Here is a 21125-nt window from a genome sequence, read left to right on the forward strand (position 1 = left end):
AAGTAATATTTTGTGCATTTGTGTATCATATTGTGACTGTCTCCATATGAATGTATTTTATTGGTGTTTTTATTGTGAAATATACATGTACCTATTTAAAAAATGCCCCCCCCCCCCTTCAGCCGCCACTGAAGATAGCATTTAGGAACACACATATTGATAATACTTCTATGTACAAATCGAGTAATTAACTGATCTTTTATTTACTCAACCACCAAGTCATTACTATAAAGGAAATATGTAAATAGTACGAAGAAAGTTAATACTTCAGCAGAATACATAATATAATGAGGAAGTTCAGCCCTACGGACAATTGGATATAAGAAATGTATTCTTACGCGTGGTAAAAATTAGGTCATTAAATTGTACGGCGCAGTATAAAGAATAAAAACGAACTACTTTGAACGACGTCACTAGTTCATCCGAATCAACCAATGATAAAAGAGTTGTGATAGAGTTCCGGTTTACAATAAGTCAACTAACTAACCAATCCGCAAAACTCACCAAGAAGGGGAAGAGAACTTGAGACGTGGAGTTATTTAAAAAATACAAAACTTTTAAAAATCATCGCTGATAATACGATACATAAAAGTTATAAAACGTTTTTTGGGTTAGTTTAATAATATATTAACAAATTAAAAATAAATTTATAAACCACTGAACTCCCTCATTGAATTAGCAATGTATTCCTTATTGGGAAAACCAGTGCCGGGGATAACATTTTACAATTTAATTTAGTTTGATTAATTTATTTTTTACCGAGTAGCTTAAGAATATACTTTTTACATATAAGAGTACACTGGAACCAGGTTACACATAATACGTAATAGTAATACAATTTATTATACTTTCTGTTGTCAGAATGCCCAACATCACTCATTTACTGAATTTAATATACAATTTTTTTAAGGCAATCAGCAGACTTATGAAACCCCTAATAGATTGGCACGCATCGAATTAATTTAACCTTAAAATCTATTTAATTGAACAACAGTCGTGGCATAATCGAGGCAGTCGTGGCAAGCGTGTCATCAAGTCAGGAGTGATAACACCGCTCGCTTCTTGAATGCTTGCCTTTGCTGTAGGAACACATCGACAGTTCTGTTTAGTGAGATTATGTTAACCGTTGTGAGGATCCTTGGCAGAGGGGAAGAGAATCCGAGGTTGGTTCTGAAGTTTCCAACAACAGCATTGGTGCGCAAGGTAAGAGGTACATTGCGGTCGATCTGCGCAAGGATATCATGGGCATCTATATAGTCAGATAATATTTTGTGCAACCAGCCTTAAACGTTCTGAATTCTAAACGGCGGAACCAATGTATAATATTTATATTTGATATTAATAGTGAATAATCGTTGTTAAGATTTATTTTTCGTATTCAAGAAAAAAAATAAGGTACAATAAATAGTAAACAAATCAATTTTAAAGCAATCCTTAGTTGTTTTTTATACAAGGAAACCTATCCAGATTTTTCTTTATTTTTAGTACGGTACTGTGTGGAACGTATCCCCCCACATATAATGTAGTTCCAGTGTATATATTTTTTTATTAAATCTTTTACTATGTTTTTTCCATTTACTTCAAATCTTACTATGTTGTTTTTAAATGTAATTTTTTTCTATGCATTGCTATGCAAATATATTGATTTTACTATGTCTTTTGTTTTAACTACGGATTTAATTGAGTTTTAAATTATGTTTTTACTAAGTATTTTATTTTTACTGAGTATTTTACTAGGTTTCTAAAAATATGTTTTTTACAATATTTTTGCTTCATTTTTTACGATGTTTTTTTGCCAAGTATTTTACTATGTTTTTTACTATATTTTTTACCCTCATTTATTGATTTTATGTATTGATTACTGTTTTTATATATTTTTTTACTAGCTTAGAATGGGGTAAATAATCCTAGTTAGATAGACAAAGCAACTCTGTATAGTATTATTTTATGTATGGAATATGATAATAAATAAACAAATAAATAATATATATATATATATTTTCAAAATTTTTATTATTCATTTGTATTACAACTTAAATCCCACCAAGCCACTTTTATTTTAAATATATTATTACAAATCTCAACTAAGTGTAAATAGCTTCGATTATACGATAACCACATTTTCTATTTGAGTCGGGTTATGGTTCCGTGGCTAGTGTGGCGGACTCATTGATTGGAGGTTTATGGTTCGAACCCCACTCTGCCGCAACTTGGTTACTATTTTTTCATAGTTATTTACAACTCGTTAAAATGCCCCTCAAAATTGAAATATTCTGGGTAAATCATAAGAACGCAAATATTTCATTTTTACAATAAAAATAAATCAATTCGTTTCCACCAACTAATATATTTTTTATTTCCTGCTTGTATTTGGAGTATTTTGAAAAGTCTTAAACATTTTTTGGCAGACTTCAAAAGGATTTACGTCTAAGATCGATTAATTAAATTTAAAAAAGAAATAATGTTCCTAAAAATTACAATTAAAATGAGTAGAAACAAATAAATAAAATATATTATGTCATGGCGGTCTCGTCATTTGAAGCCACCGCTTGAACATCTCTGTAAATGCCTAAACTTCCATATTATGTTCTCAAACGTGTTCTCCATCTGTATTGTAATATGTTACAATTCGTACAAGAACGAAATACCATTTTCTAATATCTCAAAATGGCTATTAAATATAAAAAAAATATGTCGCATCTATTTCCCATATTAATGGTTGATATAAAAATTAGAATTTAAATAGACCTCACATGCCGGGACGAAATTAATATGTAAATGAAGGAATATTAAAATAATGCATTCCATTGGAACAGATAACCATGTTTCTGAGTTGGTCACGATTCTCAAAGAGGTTGTGGAAAGGCGCATGTACCCTGAAATTGAGTGTGATACGGGTTCAAAGTCACTATGAATCACCAAAGAAATTAATTTATTTTATGTTGTTGCCACATAAAATTATATAAAAATACCCAAATTAATCACTGTTTTAGAGAACATTCAGAATACCACCCCTGGGTTTTTGTCCGTATGGTCGACTCTAGAAGCGGGTTGCGTATTATCACGCGAGATTTGGGAATTGTAAAAACAATTAAAATATAAACATATTACAACATAGACGAAGAACATTTAAGAGAAGGTAAAATAGAAGTCTAGGCATCTACAGGACTTATGACCTGTCAATGGATGGTTTAAGTGGCCACTTTACACACTGTGTAACATTCACCATTCTGCCCATATTTGAACATCTATTTACCTTCAATTCTTTCATCTGTTGATGTTTGTGAAGTTAAAGAGCTGAAACCTTTATTTATGCGGGTGAGATTCATCTAATTGAATTATTTCACCTACATACTAGGCAACGCCTGAAAATGTTATTTCTTCAATTTCTATACTTCTTCATGGACCAGGTGGATTTATCAAAAATATTTTGAGTTTGTCAAAATTTTTGTGGACAAGGACTGAATTCAACTCCCTGAGGAGCTGTTTATATAAACATATTACAACAGAGACGAAGAAAATTTAAGAGAAGGTAATATAGAAGTCTAGGCATCTACAGGGCTTATGACCTGTCAAATGCTTCTCTTAAATGTTCTTCGTCTCTGTTGTAATATGTGTATATAAACAGCTCCCCAGGGAGTTGAATCCAGTCCTTGTCTACAAAAATTTGGAAAACTCAAAATATTGTCAGTGAAAAAATGTTTTTTTGTTTTGTTTCGTTCTTATGATTTACCTAAACATTTCAATTTTGGGAGTCATTTTCAACGGGTTGTAAATAAATTACCATTAGGAAGTTGTGGTTGAGTGGGGTGCGAACCTCAGACTTTTGATCTGCGAGTCCACGACCACAATCCGGGTTAGTATTGGTTTGGCTGGTTGAATGATTACTGATTACTTTATCGCCGTTCAACATGCACTACTCCTATAGTTGAATGAATTTCTGTAACATGTTAATTTGTTTATTAAAAAACCTATAGTAAGCCGCGAATATGCAAATCTATGATGGCCAATAAAACATTTTTTAAATCTCAAGTCTAACGTTTTTCAAATTATTTTTTTAAATATACTGTGGGTGTTAATTTATATTTATACCTTATTCAGTTAACAGATTGATACATTTATTATATTTTAAATTTCGATGATCAAAGAGCAAAGAGACGTTATTGGCCATCTAAAATAGGTGGATTACGGCGTCGTTTGGTTAATTAATTGAATACAAATTACAATTAACTCCACGATATTAAATAATGACAGACTTTATGATTTAAATATTTAAATCCCTTTTGATTTTTTTGATTAGTTTTTTTCATTTAATTACCTAATTAGGGAGGATTTAGTTAAATAATTAGAATAAATATTTAAAACCTTCTTAAAGTGATGATAATAAATGTATATATTTTGAAAATTTCTAGTATGTGACGTTTTAAATTATTAATATTAAAAATCACTAAGTCACTTACACAAAAGTCCTATGTCGTCATCCGCTGAGTTTATTCCGAACTGATTTCTGAAAAACAAAACAAAACCACATTAGACACCGTCTTCGTTTTGCGTGCATTGATCTCATAATCCATTCAAATCGATTTCCGTGAAACACTTGAACAAACAACATTGAAAAGAAGAATTACCCACTTTATACATTGTTTAATTACTTCGGAGAGTATAATCGCTTCAACCTAATTTGATCGCATATTGTTCGAGGAGTTTTTGTTTGTATTGTGGTATTAGCGTTCAGTGTTTTATGCGGCCTAATGGTTGTGGCATACTTCTCATAAAACATGCGCCGGGAAAGTATATCACGAAATAACACGGCGGCTCGTCAACTCCTCATACGAGTTCATCACACGTACGAGTACAAGTACATATCATGTACAAGGAGCATGGAGAAAATTAGGGATGTAACGATTCCGATACCGATATGTCGGCATTGCCGATTATATACAGCCGATATTAAGAGTTTGAAAAGCTATAATACTTATCTTATCAACTGAGAGCGTCTGTTTTCAACTGCAGGTCTCATACAAAATGATTTGAGTAACAGATTGTCTGCTAATAATTTGAACAAACTTTGTTTATTTACAATATTTTGAGTTTGTCCAAATTTTTGTAGACAAGGACTGGATTCAACTACCTGGGGAGCTGTTTATATTAACATATTACAACACAGATAAAGAACATTTAAGAGAAGGTAATATAGAAGTCTAGGCATCTACAGGGCTTATGACCTGTCAATGGCTGGTTTAAGTGGCCACTTTACACACTGTGTAACATTCACCATTCTGCCAATACTTCAATTCTTTCATATGTTGATGTTTGTGAAGTTAAAGAGCTGAAACCTTTATTTATGCGGGTGAGATTCATGTAATTGAATTATTTCACCTACATACTGAAAATGTTATTTTTTCAATTTCTATACTTCTTCACGGACCAGGTAATTTATCAACAATATTTTGAGTTTGTCCAATTTTTTGTAGACAAGGACTGGATTCAACTCCCCGGGGAGCTGTTTATATTAACATATTACAACAGAGATGAAGAACATTTAAGAGAAGGTAATATAGAAGTCTAGAAGTATAGAATCTCACCCGCATAAATAAAGGTTTCAGCTCTTTAACTTCACAAATGTCAACAGATAAAATAATTGAAGGAATATAGATGTTCCAATATAGGCAAAATGGTGAATAATACACAGTGTGTAAAGTGTCCACTTAAACCAGCCATTGACAGGTCATAAACTTTGTTCACTTAACAAAAATCTACCAAAACTTAACTTCAATTACTGACTTAGTCTTGTGTATCGGTTTACTTTACCACTTTGTGTGATTGAATGATAATTACTTTCTTAATTAGCGGTTTGATTTCTTGATAACATTTTTGATTATTCCATACAAATAAATGTTATCTTCGAATTTTAATTTAACATTTTGGTTTACAACCTTCTCAAGGTTCAGCCTCTAATAAATATAAGTAACTTTTATGCAGAATAGAGACAATTATGCATTATTTATTTGTTTTTTTTTCTATTTCTACTAAGCCACCGATATCGGTATCGGTATCGCCTATTATTTACTCTAATGATCGGTATCGGTACTGTATCGGCAAAATTATGTATCGTTACATCCCTAGAGAAAATATTATGTATCGTGAGTTGAGGACTATGAGTACGTAACCTTAAAAATACTTATCTCTAATTTTATCAAAATATAAATGACAGAAAATAAAAACCATTTAAAAAAAAACACTGGATTCAAAGTTCTTCGTGTTGAAAATAAAATATTAAAATTAGACAACTTGGAAATCTTAGAAATTAAAAAAGCGATTCATAATAAGAAAAAAAAAATATCTGACAAAATAAACAATATTTCCTTTAGTCCACTCCTGTCTAGTTTTAAAGATCGTATCCATCTCACTTAACACTTCCCGTCATTAAAAGAACAACATGACAAAAACACTTGACTTATTAGCTCCATAATGTGAAGCAATAATGTAATATTTAGTTATCACTGTAAAAATAAAATAGGATAGAATTCATTAGTTAAGTATACCCTGATAAAGAAGCTTGTGTAGCGTTGAAACCGGTCGGTAGAAAAAATAAAAAATAAGTGGTAAAAAAAAAGTTGTTTTATATTTATTCGGATTAATTTTTGTTTAATTCGTTAGGCAATTTCTTTTTTTTAAATTTATATAAATACTGTTTGATTCAGTAGATACGTCTAGAAATTATTTTTTTTTTTAATTCGCTTAAAAGCAAATAATTTGGATATATATAGTTTATACACTTTCATCTGTTGCTCCTCATTTATTTTTTATTTTTTCATTAACGCCCAAAGGGCATTTACAAAAAAGAAAAAAATACATGCTAACATACTTAAAAATAATACACAAAACAGTACACTATTACATGATTTGTATTATTGTATTTAGAATTCATGTGTAAGTCAATGATTAATACTTACGATGCATCATCTTGTGGTAAACATTTTTAATAAATGTTTTAAACTGGTATCAGTCCATAATATTTATTAATGTTCAAAAACATATTATATTTTTTAGACAATATAAGCAAACAAAAAATGTGTCACGGACTCCGGAGCAGGAGGTCCATGGTTTAAATCCTGCCCTACCCCAACTTGTTTTCCATTTTCTAACATAAATACGAATGATCATAAAAAAAATTTATCCAAAAATATTTTTTTAAAGTGAAAAATCAATGAGGAAAACGAAGTATTGATATTAACTTATTTGCCTTTTTGTGCATTTTTAAAAAAGTAACTTACATACATACATGCATACTTGAATAGAAGCAAAATGTGTATAAATATAGACATGTTGAAAAAAATATATAAAGAATTCGGAATAAATAATAAACATTCTGACTTATTTATATTATTCGCATGTCTTCTACATAGTTTAAAAACCCGTTAGGATTCATTATGCACTAATATGCAGTTTATTTTTACATCATCGCAATTGTAAGGCAGTTTCAAGGAGTGCTTAAAATTGTAGGCATGTACTTATTCAGTGTTTTAAAATATTATATTTGCACATTTAAACACTAATAGAGCTTACATAGGGGCACAAAAATTATTTGTGCTGTGGGCACAGAGCAGTCGAATTAAATAAAGACACCAACTGTTCTTATATTTTTTCTCAGTAAAATCTTCTTTCTTCGCAGTCTCAATCCTAGGGATTGGTTTGCAGCAAAGTCCTGCATTTTGTCCTCCATTGGTCTCTATTTTCTGCAGCTCTCTTCAGCTCGACGTATGAGGCGCATTTGAAATCTTCGCACACTTGCTCCAAATATTCCCGTCGGAGGCGCCCTCTTTCCATTCCTATTCCCTCTATGATGTCGTGCAGGAGCCCCTCATGAGGCATAATGTGGCCGATCTATCTAGCTCGCCTCTCTGAGATGGTTTTGATTAGGTGCCGACCTTTTTCGATTCTGTTGAGAACCTCGTCATTAGTGATGTGGCAGCAAATTCCTAATATTTTTCTGTAGCACCACATCTCGAAGGCCTCTAGTTTTTTTCTATTTCTTTCGGTAAGGCGCCATGTCTCACAACCGTACATCAATATGCTCCATACATATGTCTTGGCAAGTTGCTTGCGGAGTTTTAGATTGATATTATTCGACTCAAAAACCTTTGATTTTTTGTTGAACGCAAGGCTCGCTTGGTGTATGCGGCAATCGACTCCCCTTTTTGTTCTCCCCTCCCAGGTGATCCTGCTTCCAAGGTACAAAAACTCTTTCGCGTTTTTCAGAGTTGCTCCTGACATTACTATATTCATTCGTTGCTCATTACGGGCCACAGTCATTACTTTGGTTTTGTTCCTGTTTATTTTCATATTACATTTATTATTTAATACATTTTCCATGGATATCAGAGCCTCAGTGAGTTCTTCTTCACATTAAGCAATCAGGGCGATGTCATCAGCAAACCTTATCATATCTTTTCTCCGTGTATTTTAACACCCTCTCTGTGACTCATCTTTTCCCCGATTTCATCGATTGTGCATGCGTATATATCCATTAAATAATACTGGAGACAGCGAGCATCCCTGTCTGACTCTCTGTCTTATTTTGGCTTCTTTTATGTCATTTCCATATGTAATTACAGCAGCTTCATTTTTATACAGTGCAGATATAGTTCTCTTGTCTCTGTATTTCACTCCTACTTTTTTCAACACCTCAAAAAGCGTTCTTCTCCATTATACCTTATTAAAAGCCTTTTTTTTTGTAAAATCACTATACAATAATGATTGTTGAACAAGTTTGACGTGACAACTTCACCCTATTATTTTGTTTCCGATTCTAGAATAATTCTGTTTGATATTTTTATACAAAACATTAATGCCTTCATCAATAAAGGTCTCTTGAAAATATTACGATCTTTGGTTAACCTTTACTATTTATATATTAGTAAAAATACGAATTTATATTCCGTCACTTTGTAAAAGTGCAAATGTAGTCTGTAAAAGTTTGCACTTTTTCACGGTCGTTATTACTAACATAATGGTTAAACACGAACATAATAATTATGTTAAATTTATTTTCGCAATATTAAACAATAATTTGAATCAGGTTTATAAAGGTTAAATGTTTATATAATGATAAATCTGTACAAATAATAAAGTGTGCGGTAATTTATTATTTTTATTGAGAGAAATCTAACTGTTTATTATGTAGGTATCGTTTTCACAGCCGAAAGTTAATATTTTCTTAGGACACGCTGTGGTCCTATTGAAGTGTCACGGAATCGAGATTAAAGTCCGAGGTTCGAAACATCATCGCATCACAATCTGTTTTTACCACGGTTATTAACGCCTACTAGAAAATGGCCCTTAAATTTAAATATTTGGGTAAATTAAAAGAACGATTTTATTTCTGTTCTGGTTTCGGCCGGAACCAAAACTTATTTAAATAAGTTGAGTCACTTTGAAACGCACACAATAAGGCGTTTTTATTGCTAAAGCTTACTAGTTTATTAGAATCAGTGTTAAATAAAATACGCATTTAAAAAAAGGAAAAATTTAACGAGTAAATTTGTTTATTTTTATCGTTTTTTGGTTCGTTGTTATATTATACGAGACGTGTACGTTATTCAATGTACGCTATAGGAACTTTAACGTATTAACTAAAAAGGAATTACAAAAATATAAATACGATATATTTTAGAACTACTAACTTTAGTCAACAAACCACAAAATCAGTCAATTTTTTATTTTTTTATGTTATAAAATGGCCATACAATAACTAATTATTTGAATGGAGAACAATTCAATATCTCTAATTGTTAATTGTATATGCAGACAATTGGTAGAATTCCATATTTAATTTGGTAATGTATCCAAAATAAAATAAGTTTATTGGATTATAATTCTACTTTATTTTTTATAAAAATATACAAAGGGTATATTGTGACGCGTTTCGTCATGTTAGGACATTTTCAAACAAACTAACTCAAATATTTACAAAGTTTCCTTATATACTAAAAATAATCGCTATTTTTTTAATTTTTTTTTTAAAATTTATTAATAAAACATATAAGACATGAATATCATGATATTATATTCCCAGGAGTTGTACGAAAAAACTCATTTGGGACGGTACATAAAAAAATAGTACATTTCTTGTAACAATACATAGTATACATTTAAACAATAAAAATTTAAACAAATTTTAACAATCTATGAACTTAATATTAAAAAAGGAAAGAAAACATTTAAACAATCTGTGAACTTAATATTAAAGAAGAAAATAAAAACATCCAAACAATCTGTGAACTTAATATTAAAAAAGAAAAGAAAAACATTTAAACATTCTGTGAAATTAATATTAAAAAAGAAAATAAAAACATTTAAACATTCTGTGAACTTAATATTAAAAAAGAAAAGAAAAACATTTAAACCTAAAACACAATATATAGACTATTCACAGAAACTGAGCTAAAAACTATCACTTTCAAAAAGATTCAAGAAATAGGTCTTCATTTCTGGTCTTTGAGATTTACCACTCGACATTTCATTTTTAAGGTCATCAGGCAGTTTATTAAATTGTATACGACCAATGTATTCCAGAGACTTTTTGCCGAACTTCGTGGAACAAAATTTAGAAATGTGAAGATTTTTTGCATGTCGTGTATTATAGTTGTGAATTTCATGATTAAATGTAAGTTTTAATTTTATGTTTGTGGATTTCTATACAAGCCAAAATAAGTAGAGTAATTAAAATTTAATTCGAGTATACTCTAATTGTGCTAATTTTACAGTAGTTTTTAAGTACAGCCGATCGTAATCCGCCACATCACAACACGCAACAAACGCGACTTTATGGTGCCCGGAGAATCTCGGTAAAGTTCAACACAGAGAAACGCGGGAATGCATGTAATGATATTTAACAATGATGTATATCCCTCGAGCCCTGTCCAATACTTATACGATTTATTTCCAATGCGATATGTCTCATTCTTAACGCAAAAATAACAGGTAATTGGAGTGCGATATAAATTATAGTACGCAGTAATCTGCGTGTAATGATCACAGCTCGAAGTGCTGCAATTTAGCTGTAAATCTGTACCCGACCCGACCCGACCTAGTAATCACAAGTATTCCACGGTTCATACAAGTCTAGACTGTACCATACCCATAACATAATGCTTCACATTTCGCATGCACGTACACCATACTTGGTACTCGAGGAATATGACAAAAACATAGTTTGCAACTGAGAATATTTTGTACTTAGGTGTTCACGCTTTTCAATAAAATTGCAAATTTCGCATTTTAAATCAATATTTTTATTTTGTTTGAAAAACTAACAGTTTTACGTAATATTTACAGTTTTACACTTAAGAAATATTGCATGGGCTCAGAACCAATAACAGTTTTCGATATTTTTTACAATATGAGCTAGAAATATACAAATACGGTGTGATTTTTTTTTTACGGTTCCATAAACTTTACAAATGATTACAATAAAATCACTGAAAAAAAATACAACAAAAATAGCATAATATTAAAAAAGAACAAAAACATCGAAAAAAGTGTAATAGTAAAAACAATATTGATAAAAAAAATTTTTTTTTTAAAATTACATCTGTAACAAACATAAATACGAGTATTTAGCTATATAAAGAACGGTAAATTAAAGAAAATGGCATTTTTTAAAAACACGAAGAGAATTTATAAAAAAATTAAAAAGTGCTTTAAAAGAAAAGTTAAAAGTTTACATCGTGGGATATATAAATACTTGATAATAATAAATTTCAAAAATAAAAATTAAAACACATGAGTATTAATTATTATTTTTTAGTAGTAATAGTTATTATGTTATAAATACACAAATTATTTATAATTATAACGTGAACGAAAAAGTGGCAACACTAACAAATACGTATTTATCAATGGCTTTCGTATTACTTTTGAAATTCAATTTTATCCCTCCACGTATTATTTCAAGTCTAACTTGCTCCGTTGGGTATTTTGTGAATGTTATATTTTAAGGCAAAAGAAAATGTTTTACAGAGACACAGCAAAATTAAAAATCATTGTTGGCTGGATATAAATAATACCTATTCGTTTAATGGATTTTTAAAGCTTATTATTTATTTAGTAAACACATACTATATCAAATGTGTATTTTGACATCGACGAGGGTTAAAATAACTTTGAAATGGTGTTCCATTGGAAATATGATAGATATATTATTTGCACATATCTTGATATACCAATGTAAAAACATTCATCACTGCCGTTAATTTTAACTTATATAAGTTACATTAAAATATACGCTATTCAAAGATGAATAGCAAGCGTTTTACACCAAAAAAGTTTGACGATGTCGCATTCGATTATCAATATCGAGTGCTTCGAGGCACTCGAGATAAATTCGTATAGTTTTTGATCGACTTTCCTCGCAAGGCTGATTCAAGAATACTGTTATTCGTCAAATTCAGTATAGGGCCCCTGGGGTCCACGACGCTCGATTTTTTTTGAAAAGCACGACGGTTTTAAAGGGTTTGTAATGAGCTTTTTTTCATTTAATTTAAGAGAAAATATATTTATGTAACCGCGATCATATGAGAATCATTCAAAGACATTCGTTACAGTTGAAGGAACAAAGCGCTTACCTATATATTCGGATCACATAACCAATGAAATGTGTTCTGGTTTAGAAAGTGAATTCATGCGAGATGAATCACAAGACTCGGATCTCCGTGATAAATTAAAACTACATATGCACGTATTATTCGTGAAGCGGTCAGCGAGCCAAAGAACCCGACGACTGATTAGGTAATTTGAGACTTATGCACTTGACCAGAGAACGTCAACTCAACTGCATCTATGTAATTTATCCCCTGACATATCGATGGAGTACAAACGTTTATTTTTTAGCTTTCATGTTTTGCATGCGTATTATTTTAATAAAAAACAAACAATAGATGAAAAAGTCAACAATTTTCAAACAGTCAAGGTAATTTTTTAATACAGCGCTTCTTTTAATTTTTCTTCTTCACTTGTCATGTCGGATCCCCCCGACGTTGACGACCACTTGGGAGAAAGCTTCCCTATAAACAGCTCCTCCACAGTTCTAATCCTGGTCCATGCTCGGATGTTTCGAAGCCAGGAAAGCTGTTTTCTTCCGACCCCTCTACGTCCCTCGATCTTCCCTTTCATGACGTAATACTTTATTGTTGGTTATCATATCGGTTCAAGATATTATTAAAACTCTACGGTGGATCCACATTTTAAATGCTTCAAGGTGGTTTATAATATTAACTTTAAGAGTCCACGCCTCTACACCGTACAGTAAGACAAACCATATATAACATTTGACCATTCGTTGTCTTACATCGTCACAAATAAGATTTTTTATTTTGTTCAATCCTATTCGGGCTGCTTCTATTCTGCATTTATTCTATTCTTTTATTATTAATTTATGATAATTAGGTAAATACGATGTTTTTTTATTTTTTTTTGTCCACATTTGTTACATTTTTTAAAACATATATAATTTTATTTATAAAAACAAAAAATCCTACATAGACTTGCTATGATTCTTGCTACACTTTTCCCCAAATCCTAAAACGTTTTCTAATCTAAAAAATCACAAGCCATTGATTTAATAGTTTATTTGTCTTGTTAGCAATTTGTTAAATAATTCATTATGACCTATCCTTAATGTGATAAAAAAAATAAAAAAACCGTCTATGAATATAAAATCAATACACATGGAAATATTAAGAACATATAGCTTTCTTACTTAACATTGAGGATCAAGTTCTCATTGTACTCAAGTTAAGTTCGATCACCATCATCATTCCCTTTCCACACCTAATGGTGCATAGGGTACTGCATCGGTATACAAATCGCAGCAAACCTTGATCATTTTTGATACATGAAGGTAAGATAACTCTTAAGTCTTACGTTTCAGTTGGTCCAGGGACTATGAAATATTCTAGTGTAAAAACCTTTTTGAAAATAAATATTTCATGTCAACCATGTCGGGAATCGAACCCGAGACCTCTTGCATGGTAGGCAAATGCGCTGAACACTACACCACGAGGCTGACAAAATAAATTCGATAGGTACTTATTATTTCCTAACTAAGGAAACTTATAAATACTGGTATCGGAATTGTTCTGTTGACAGTTTATTTTTATTTGTACAAGGGAATTACAGCATTTGAAATGTGGCGCTATAGAAAAATGCTTTAAATATCAAAGGTAGACAAAGTTCGCAAAGAGAAGAATTAAGGACTTAGGACATTTTATGCGCGGAGACAAGTACGCAATAGTCCCTATTATATGACAAAGAAACGCTGAAGGATAGTGCGGTATTTGAAGAAGACGTATCTCCTAACTTGAATACGTAAGAGAGTGATTCCACTGTACCATTAAATCCTTATTTAAAACGGCTGTGAAAAAATTGGTACGATAATAGTTAACCTCCGCCGTTGGGTGGTACAATAAGAAGTAGAAGAAGGCTATCGACGGTATTTTTTTACTGGCTGAAGCAACTCCGGTTCAATGAAATAAAAACAAACGAAGCAGGAATATAAATAATGCGGAGAAAGAAAACTTAGTCCGTATTTTTGATGGTGAACTACGTTTCCTAGTTTCTCGTTATTCAAATCTGCTTCCCATGATTCGGTACATAATGTCCTTGACTTCCACTTCGTTCCACACCAGAATCCTTTATTCTTATAAAACTTCCATCCAATTCCTGCAATTCGTCACAAGTCAGCGCAGCCATTTATCTTAATTGTTGTTACAATGCTAACACCAACCTTGCTCTTCTTGAATGTCGCGTAGGAACACTAAACACCATCAACTGAGATCACACGAGTTTCAGACTTGAATGGCGGCATCTTTAGTCGATTATTTGTAACACGAGAAGAAGGAATTGATTTTTGTTCTGGCGCGATGAAGCGATTGATCTCTGAAGTGGTACATGTGAACACATTAATCTTATGAATCGCTATCAATATTCGTAAAATGTTTTTTATCGTGTAATTTAAACATCTTTTTTACAGCGTAAGAGTTAAACTAGGCCCGCAGATAATAATTAGAATCTGTAGCGAAAAATTGTAACGAGATATCCCTTCCAGGGCTGGTATTCTGAACTGAATTGCGCGCGAAGAGATTGCTCTGTTCGCGTGTATTAAGTGCGTAAATACGCGTTAAAAATGCGTTTACTAGGCGCGCTTCTGCGTTCAGAATACCACGTATGTATGTATGTTTGGATAATTTATATAGCGCCATTTTTGTGAAAATCACCTCAAGGGCGCTGTACAATAAATTAATATCCCAGCATGCCTTGCAGCTACAGAGCGCATGGACGGTTGGGATTCTAGTTCCTCGTCTCCAATTATGATATTTAGGAGCTAGATTACAGCACGTCTTGCAGCTACAGAGCGCATGGGCAGTAAGAAATTTAGCTCCTATTTACATTAAAAAAATATTTTTTTTGACAATGAAGTTTTAGAGTTTAAGTGATATTTTAAAAAGCGAAATAAAAAACCAATTTATAAAAATAGAAGTTAGATAATAACAAGTCTTGCAGCTACTGAGCGCATGGACGGTTGAAATTTTAGACCCCATTGGATACATAAAGTAAATACCTGACGCGTTATCCATTCGGGGTATCACACAGAATGTCTCCCGTTCGGGATGCTTCGGAATCACTCGGGCGCTCGTAAGAAGAAATGTTTTTTTTTTTAATTGTAAAAGTTCACATAAATAAAAAATTGGATACATAAAAAGAAATAAACCTAATAAATACATAAACCTTACCAAGCCACTTTTTGTGGCTTGTTGGTGAAGTTTACCTGTACACATATTAATCCTACATAAAAATAAATATCTTTACATAAACAAATATAATTAAAAAAAAAAAAAAATGTCAATTTCGTAACGTCACAAAACCATCTTTGAATAGCACTAGATAACGTCACTCAACATAAAAATAATCGTTTTCATTGTAGTTTCTCGGCTAGGCCATAAATGTAAAAAAATAATTTGGTTTGTTTCGATTATAACTGGGGTGGATAACGCGTCAGGTATCCGTCACGTTTGCTATTTACGAACCCACTTCGGGTGGATTCCTAATCACCCCGAATGGATAACGGGTCGGGTATTTATGAATGTACTTCCGGGATCAATAAATATTCTGTATGTGGACTGCATTTTAAGATACGCAGCTAATAAATTCTTTCTACCGCCAATCGTCTCGCAGATAGAGTTCCCACTTTGCTCCCTGACCTCATCATTCACAAATTTCGGAACAATTTTGAATCTGAGCTTATACATAAGTCTTGTAACCTAAACCTGGAAGAAAAAAATATATGGGAATGTTTGTGTACTTAGTACCACGTGGGATGTTTCTATTATGTACGTGTTACATCTTTGATCGTTGGCTCTTCATCTCTAAGAAATCTTCTTTTCTTCATTTACTTTAAGATGTGGTCTATATATAAAAATTCAAGCTGATATACTTTACCAGATGGATTTAAGTTATTTTGAATATGGACCGGTTTATCCACATTTATTTGAACGCATATTTTGTTGTTAAAGGTTATCTGATAACGATTTTGGGAGAACATATTTATTTGAATGTGTAATGGTTTTGATATGAAACCATGTGAACCAAGAGCGTAAGAGCATTAAGTCATCAAGAGTACTTTAAATGGGATTTAACAACTATTTTAAAAGAAGGTTCTCCAAACCGGAGTATTGAATTATTTTTTGATAACACATAATATCTATTTCATCAATAATGAATGTTAAATACAATCAATTTAATTGGAGACTTTCTGCAATGCTTGAAGGGTCTTTGTCCGATATTGTCATTCATCCTCATGATCATGGTAGCGCGAACACGAATGGTAGCAAAAACTGTATTTACTTGTATCACAATAGCCATTTATGCCGAACGCTCTCAAAGTGGAACGGAAGGTCTGTTGATGCCTGTCAATAGTCCGGCTTCTGCTAAATGAGTCTTCTGTGGTTTCTTCTTCTTAAAGCAAATGCGGAGAAGTTCCTTAATAAGGTCACAGCCGATCCTCAGAGAAATTAGAAGGAACATATCTTTTGCAGATAATATAAGCCTTGTACATAATAAGCAAGGCAAAAAATAATCAACTCTTTTATAAAAAAAAATAGCCTTTTATAAATTTAACAACATCAGCGGTGCTATTCTAAAACAATTTTATTTCTATATTTAAAGTTTATATTTGAAGCACTAACTTTGTGGTTATTCATTATAATAAAATAAATAGAACAACTTTGTTTTTAACCACTAATTTTTATTTTTCACCGACCGGTTTTAAAGCAAACAAGCTTCTTTGTCAAGGTTTACGTAACTAATGAATTGATAATAAATCTTCGAAACTTACTTCGCTTACTTCAAAAATAAAGATATCAAATTACCACCCATGTAAGAAAAAACCACTTGATTTATTGGGTCCAAGTGTAGCATTTAGTGAACATGATAGAAATAAAATAAAAAGGAATCAATTCATTAGTTACGTAAACCTTGACAAAGAAGCTTGTTCGCTTTGAAACCGGTCGGTGAAAAATAAAAATTAGTGGTTAAAAACAAAGTTGTTCTATTTATTTTATTTAATTTTATTTCTCTTTAACTTTATCTATAAAAGCGTTTTCTACGGCCGCGAGAGCGTTTAGAATTCACCGCAGATGTAATCACATCAGACAATCAACAGATGGAAAAATTGAAAAAATATGGATGTTTAAACATAGTCTGAATGACAAGTCTTAAGCTGTGTAAATGTCTAGACTTCCACATTTGCTTCTCTAAAACGTCTACATCTCTATGGTAATTTATTTATAAGTCTGATAAGTCGGACAGTTTTGTTTTATCAATACTGTAGAGTAAGATTACTTCTGACTTTTGAACCGCTAAGAATATTCCATTACTTAAGTCCAGCATTTCCATAGGCGCAATACAAAACTTGTTTTCTAGATCATTAAAAATATAGAGGCCTTGTTGAAATAGATTCGTAAACTAAACTCCATTAAATAATAATAGAATGGAAGTGTGTGTTACATAACAATACAATACACACATAGTCCTATACTCGATCAAGGCTTTAAATGTATAGTTACTAGTTACATATAATCACACACAGAAAACAGACTCAGTAGATATTAGCGTGGGACGGTCTTGCATTCAAACGGCACTATAAATTGTTTTTATTTTATTTTAATTTAATTTGTTTCGTTCACTGTGTTTACAATAGGCAAAAGAGAACCGAAGCGAGATATTTGAAAGCGTCTAAAATATTTTTTGCATATTTTTGATTTTTGTAAATGTGGCTTGAGAAAACGCACGGGGTCACGACATTCATTTTATGGTAGGGTCCACACTCTTGCCACAAGCCGCTTGGCGAAGAGCTTGACAAGCGTCCGCAAGCAAAACGTCAGCACCCACTTCTTCTTCTTCAGCCTTGTTTTCTCCACTGCTGGAGAAAGGCCTCTTCCAAACGCCTCCGTTCCTTCCTATCACCCGCTTTTTTCATTGTCTTTCTTTGTTGGACTCGTAATCTTTGTTTTATTAATATTCATTTCCAAACCAATCATTTTCAAAACCTCGTGTAGTTCCATTATCATTTCGCCTAGTTCATCCATGCCTTATTATAATTATGAACACTATGTCATCTGCGAATCTGGGGTGACTCAAGAGAGTGCCATCGATCTTTACACCCCTATTCTCCCAATTCAGGGTTTTAAATACAAGGCTAGTGTAAAAAAAATGGCATTTTTTTTTTCATTTTATTTTTGCACCACAACAGGCCAGAAGACCTAATTACAGAGGTGAATTACATCACAGAACTTCCAGGCTTGAGAAAAATCACATTTTAATTTTTTGTGTTCTCACCGGGAATCGAACCCGGAACCTTCCGTCTGTGAGTCGAGCGTCTTGACCAATACACCACGGAGGCATATTATGTCCCCCCTTGTCTGACACCTCTCTTTATTTGATTAAATCAGTTTTTGAATCCTCATCAAGCCTCACATCCATAGTAGCTGTGTCATTTATGAATTTTATTAGTTTTACATATCTAAAATCAACTCTGGCATTCGGCAATGCTTTAATAACCAAAACCGCAGAAAGCGCTCGCAAGCGTCCACACGGCGAGACAAACGCCCGACCCACGAGCTTGTGCTTGTACACGCTTGGCGAGCGCGAGAAGCACTTTTACACGGACATCAGCATTTTTAACTTTTTCAAAAAACGTTATAATTATCAAACTTGTTAGAAACCAGGTTTTTATATATTTTAAAGCCAATATTATGAGTATAATGAAAAATGAATAAATATAAAATAAATTGATAAGAAAACTTAGTGATTTTTCGTGATAAATAATTATTTGATTAAGTTTTTATACATTCACCTAAATGAATTTAAAATGCCACACGTCAGCCGGTTTTAGAACACTGAAATAAAATCTATAGTATTGGTTTATTTTAAAGCATTGGCAAAGAAACAGTGGTGTTCTGAAACCAGTGGGCATATTATATTCATTTATTATCTGTAAAAAGAGGTTTTACACATAATAAATATGTCGTTCAATTATTTAAAGGTGTACGTAATTAGCCAGTACATTTTTTTATAAAATATTTACTACGCGTAAATACGAAAACAGTTTTTTTAATAAAAAATGTACATTTCAACAAAAGTGAACATTTTGTACCATACAGCACATCATTAAATATTGAAACCAATTTAAAAAAAAATCCGAATGTAGAGAATGGATCGCCACGCGTCGATTTTGGCACATAATATTTTAACAGCTATTTACAGCTAGTTATACACTATATTGGGTGTGCGGTGGTTTGACTTTGTAAGGAATGAATTAATAATAGAATGGGACGTGATCCTGACATGGAAGGATGCACATGAGCTGACAGACGACAGAGATGACTGGAGGATCTTCCTGGACACCATATGCTCTTACTAGGGAGCGGACATGGAATACACTATTTGTAATGCATGCCCTTCGATTGTGTAGACCAGATTTGAAGGTCATTTACATATCTGATGATGCAAATAGTAGCCTTTAAATACTGTGCTTCCTCTGCGAACGCGCTGTAAAGTTGTGTTACGTTGAGCAAAAGAAGAGTGATTTTTAACCAATTATATGAATCGGGTTGCGGTCCCGTGGCTAGTGTTGCGGACTCACGAATCAGAGGTCCGGTCCAACTTGATTACCATTTCCTAATAGTGAGTTTTTCATAAAAAATAAATATATATATATATATATATATGAAATGTTTAATAATTATTAAATAATAGTTTAATTTAGGCCAATTAAAACAAAACTCAACTTCATCATTAGAAAAAATAAGAGACGCCTCTGTTGAAAATCATTAATTACATTTACTAAATACTTTTTGAAAAAATCTCATCTATTGAAATCTATATCAATCTAAATCATATTATGGAAAATAAAAAAAAAAGGAATAATAAAATAAAAAATAAATATTAACAAAATTTAATGAAACTAAAATGGTTTCATGAGTAAATATGTAAAAAATAATAATAAATAAATACACCGCAAGACAAATAAATTTACGAGTTCTCAAAAAAAACTAAAATTGACATATAATGAATTATTCTTGATATTTAATTAGTTTTTTTTATATTGTTTGACATATGTGATGACTACTCGTTATTTCAAGGTTAAAATAAAAAATCTTACTCATGAATTGTACTTAGAAATTGCCATTATATATCAGGTATCAGATTACCCGAACCTTAGAGACCCATAACGGTTCATTTATGGTCGAGTGTTTGTGATGGAATAATAAAAGACATGTTATTTTTTAATTCATATTTAAGAAGTAGGTTCTTATCGCTTTATTTTAAATTAAAGTATTTTACATTTAAACATATTTATAACATTTAAAAATATTTAGTACTTAGTGAATTCACCTTTATTTTTTATAACATGTAAAATTCTATTATTTAGAGAAGCGTAAAGCGAATCTAAAATTTCTGATGTTATTTCTTCTTCCCAAACTTGAATTAAGTTTTTTTTTAATTCCTCAATGTTTTTTGATTTTTTTTTCCCGACTTTTTTTTTCATAATCGCCCATAAATTT

General features: G+C 31.7%; 1 protein-coding gene across 7 annotated transcripts in view; it reads right to left on the bottom strand.

Moving 5' to 3' along the window:
* Prosap (SH3 and multiple ankyrin repeat domains prosap) overlaps nucleotides 1–21125 on the bottom strand; it is a 270868-nt gene that overhangs the window by 210557 nt on the left and 39186 nt on the right. For all 7 annotated transcript variants that reach the window (XM_088237067.1, XM_088237071.1, XM_088237065.1 and 4 more), the window contains exon 2: nucleotides 4461–4507. The gene's annotated coding sequence lies outside the window, so the exon portion shown is untranslated. The remainder of the gene's footprint in view (nucleotides 1–4460; nucleotides 4508–21125) is intronic.

The sequence above is a fragment of the Micrasema longulum genome, unplaced genomic scaffold (genome assembly GCF_059751315.1).
Source record: "Micrasema longulum isolate JH-2025_06_02 unplaced genomic scaffold, ASM5975131v1 h1tg001642l, whole genome shotgun sequence".
NCBI lineage: Eukaryota > Metazoa > Arthropoda > Insecta > Trichoptera > Brachycentridae > Micrasema > Micrasema longulum.